This window comes from Nicotiana attenuata, unplaced genomic scaffold (genome assembly GCF_001879085.1).
Source record: "Nicotiana attenuata strain UT unplaced genomic scaffold, NIATTr2, whole genome shotgun sequence".
Classification (NCBI taxonomy): Eukaryota; Viridiplantae; Streptophyta; class Magnoliopsida; order Solanales; family Solanaceae; genus Nicotiana; species Nicotiana attenuata.
Genome location: NW_017670362.1, coordinates 697,159 through 701,826, shown reverse-complemented (window position 1 = coordinate 701,826; position 4,668 = coordinate 697,159).

Genomic DNA, 4,668 nt, shown 5'->3' with positions numbered 1-4,668 from the left:
TGCTACTACTACTATACTGTTGTTATTACTAGCACCCTTTTGAGATTATGTTTAGATTTTGGTTCATTCACTTTGGCTTTAATTAAGTTGAACTATCCTCTTCATGTATTTAATGTGGACTGTGCAGCATGGAATGATTCAGACGAGAGTATCTTCATTTTGTAAGATTGTGATTGAGTTATTTTGAGGCTAATAGTGATAATCAATCAGTTCACAGGGATCTCCTCCCACAGTGTAGTTGGTTAAATGTTTGGGTGCTAATATCCACATGAATATAGAGCCCACTGTTGCATTTCTGATATCCAGTTTGAAGAATTAATTACTGTCACACCTCCATTTTTTACACCCGCTGATGGCGGTATATAAGGGAGTTTTTCCAATGAAAGTGACATTATTCGATATGGGATTATTTAGTTTATCAGAGTCGCCACTTGGAATAAATTATGGTGTCCCAAGTCACCGGTTTATTTTAAATCCCAAATCGAGGAAGTTTTAATTTTAAAGAGTCTGCGAACCAGAAATTCTAGGTAAGGAATTTTGTTAACCCGGGAGAAGGTGTTAGGCATTCCCGGGTTCTGTGGTTCTACCACGGTCGCTTAGTGATTATTACTTGGCTTAAATTGTTTAACTACTCATTATTAGGACCTATGTGCATTTATCTTTTTACCGCTTTTAAATCACTTGATTATTCGTAATTAAAGAATTGAGTTACGCGTACGTATACTCTTTTCTTTTGGCGCGTCAAAATCATGTCACGCGAATGTGTCCACAATTAATAATGCTTTTGTTGATTTATTAAGGAAGTTTGGTTGAAGTTGCGCGAACGCATCCCTCGAGTCTTTTTAGAGTTAAACTTGCAATTATGTTACGCGAACGTATACATAATCGCGATACTAATCTAAATCGGACCTAAAGCAAACTACGATTGCTTAGGGTTATTTTAATACTAAGTTGATACTTATGTGAGGGCCACGGGTTTAGGGTTTTATTTTCATGCCACACCTCAAATGATTTTTCTTTTAGAAGAAACTTATTCAATTAAGGTCACCTAGGATATTCCTATTTAAGACTTAATCTTAACAAAAGGGTACTTGATTATAAAAGGATTTTTAAAACGTTTTGGGGGTGAGGGAATGGGTCAGCAACGTTCCCATATTTAAGCAGTGCAGCTTTAAAGAACTGTCTCTGGGCTTACAAATCAACCCATAAATTAAGAGGGGCTTAAGGCCATCACTTTTGGATTTAAACCAGGCAGCCCACATTGGGCTTGAGGTTAGGCGAGCCCAGACGATATAAACATTTTATTTGGGACTAACAAGAATCAAACATCAGTTTTTGCCTAATAAAAACAAAATCAGAACATTAGAAACTAAGTTGCCGTTCCATTTGAAGGTTATCCCCATGATTTTCAAGACAAGAAAAAAGCATACACTTAAAACATAATTCATGAAGAAAAGGAAAGGCCTGGATTTGGGCCCAAGACCCAGGCCCCATGGCCTAGGTCCAAATCCCTTTCAATGATCAAATTCATTTGGGGCTTTAAAATCAGCCCTGCTCCAAACGGAAGTAGCACTATCCTGATGGATTGGGCTCACAATCTAGCCCATTGTGCCGTTATACTTACGAAAATCTCATGGTAATCCTATAAATAATTTAAACGCAATTAAAAGCCTCATTTATTACAAATTTCTCATCAGAATACAGTTTTCTTAAGAAATATAAAATTACTACATAGTAATTATACTAAATACATTAAATACTGACCTAAACTAACTAAACTAGTACAAACCACATATAACCAAAGGAACACTGATCCTATTGGACATTGTCTATCCAAAAGAAGAATTGTGCCTCTTGTGTGAACAACATTGAAGTGCAGCAGGCTCGGGCAACTGAATTCTGGATGTATAGGCCTTTGAACCTGTTTGGTCAACTAGTGACCAAATCTGTAGGTGTTTGGCTCAAGGTTTGCAAATAATCCCAAATAACTTCATATTACTGATGACAAGAGGAGAGAAATAGATGATTTGCTGTAAAATCAATCTTATACCATGCAGCTTTCAAAGAACAAATCAATTGATGCCAAACAAAGTGATTCATGGGTTTAACCATATTTGAAGGGTTAAACTCATTGGACCAACAAAAGGCATTAAACCTATGCTACAGAAATGAACCAAGGGAAGGGGAAAAGAGTTTAATCTATGAGTCTAACCATATGAGGGTTAGTCTCAACGAATAAACCAATTTCGAATTAGGGGGGGTCTAATAAACTACATGATCAAAGCAACCATAAGAATGTGTACAAACTGAAATGAGCAAAATCCAATGAAGCTAACATCATACAAAGGTATACATGCTCATGATATGGACCAAAGAGCTCAAGGAAAACATGCACTTAAGACAGATAATTCGACATGATAGCAACCCAAAGCAAGGAATCTACAGAGATCCAAACACTGGCAAAACAAAGATCACTTTGTATTCATCTTGAAAAAAAAAAGAAAACTCCATTTACAAAATACTTAAACATGAGAGAAACATGTGTACCTTGCAACAATACCTGCCCGACCCAATAACCCCATTTAATCGTGGTCGTTGATCTTTTAGATCAACGTTCCACAACAATACTTACCATTTTAATTCAACAGCCAACCCTAACTCCCCCCCCCCCCGTCACTCTTTCATTTCCGCCATTATTGGTTTCCCTAGCCTCTCCAATTCTCTCTCAACCCAACCTAAACTCTAATCGCCGTCACCGGCGAAAAGCTCCCATCTATGGAGTTTCCGTGCATTCTCCGACCACTACCAGCCTTCTATATCCCCTGGTTGTTTGATTACATAGATCCTTGAGAGAATCTCATGGAGATTCAACCTGGTTCTTGGTGAAATTTGTCTATAGGCCTGTCTGTGGCCTTTCTCGTTTGTGAGTATGGGTTTCCCCTTATTTTTTCAGTGCGAATCCATAGTTTTTGACCGATTTTCTTTTACCTCTACTGTTTTTGAAAACCTTAGTTTTACTACTATTCGAATCTGTTCAGATCTTTGTAGATCTGAAATGATTCGAGTATTATCGGTGTTTTCCCTTGAAAATCTTTGTTTTAGTCAACTGCTTCGATTTATTTCACTCTTTCTGAAATTAGGGTTCAGACTTTTCTTCAAAGGTTTTTTTTTAAAAAAAACTTTTCAGTGTTCAAACTAATTATTCTTCACTATCTTGACTGATTCTCGTGTCTATGCTTAAACCCCCAAATGTTTTCTGTTTGTGACACTGATTTCTTCGAATTTTTCCCGTTATTATGTTTATTTCTATGAACCAATCATATTGACTGCTTCTATTTTGGGATTTGAACAATCATTTCTTGTTAAAATCAGTACTCTTTGGGATTTTTACCTAATTGATTACTATTAGGGATTCGAATAATTGTCCTGTTAAAATTAGTATTTGCTGGGATTTTTACTTGTTTCTGTATTTGTGACCTTGATTAATTATACCTGCCTTAATTAATTATCAGTACGATTTGGGATTTGACTGAATACCTATATGGTATGGTATTGATTTCTTACCTTAGTTAAACCCCAGTTCTGACCGTTAACTGACTCTCCCCAATTAAAGGGGTCTTTTCCGGATTTCTCTATTGGAATTGATTCTATAATTGGCTAATTGATTCTAATTGATTGAACTGTGATTTCCTTTACCTTATTTGTTTTACTCCCTAAGTGCTATATATACACTCTCACTCTGCCTCTTCAAGATGAACAATAGTTCACCAAAAACTCACACTCACACATACTTTGCTCTCATCTCTCCGCTACTTGTGCTCATTGCTTGTCTAGCCGGCTAAAAGCCAAGGCTAGACTACTGAATCCTGCATACCTTTCATCTCTTATTTGCTTCACTTAACTGGTATGTTTCTATCTCTAATGTCATTATGAAGTTGAACCTATGATTCTCTATTGCTCTATTCCTGTTAATGTCCATGTCTCTTCTGCACTAGTCTAATTGCTTATGTACGTACTTCTATATTCTTTCCTGTTTACTGCTTTGATCAGCATGCTTAAGTTTCACTCTTTCTTGTTCATTGTTTTAATCAGCATGTCACTTCTGCTTGAGTATCTAATATTGCCTTAAAACTGCTTGTTTACTTTATGTCTAAGACTCTTGTCTTCCCCGTCCTGTAACTCCAACTAGTATGGCTACTTTGTGTAATGGAATTAGTATTTTCCTTGGCCCTTTCTGTATTACTCAGCATGACTATCTCTATATCTAGGCCTATGTCTCACTGCATTTAACCAACATATTTATTGCAGTGCTTAAATCCTGTACTTTCTTGTCTCTTGCATTAAGTTAGTATGTTTGCCCTATCACTAAGTATGACTGTTAGACTTGAGTGATTCCTGTTTAGCCCCTAAATCAGTATGTCCTAGTGAATTGTTATCTATCCCTGCCTGCTCTATGTCCCTGTTAACTAGCATGAGTGCCTTCACCCTGTTTCTATGTACTCCTGATTCAGGATTCTGTGCTCCCAACCCCTGCTCCCTCTCTGTGTTACTGTCTGTTCCCAGATTATGATGTATGCCCACCTAGGGTTAACTAATAAACTAAATTAAAGTTGGGTAATGTGAATCTTGGTTTTGAAACTTGGTGACTTTGTTCTGTGTGTTTCGGTT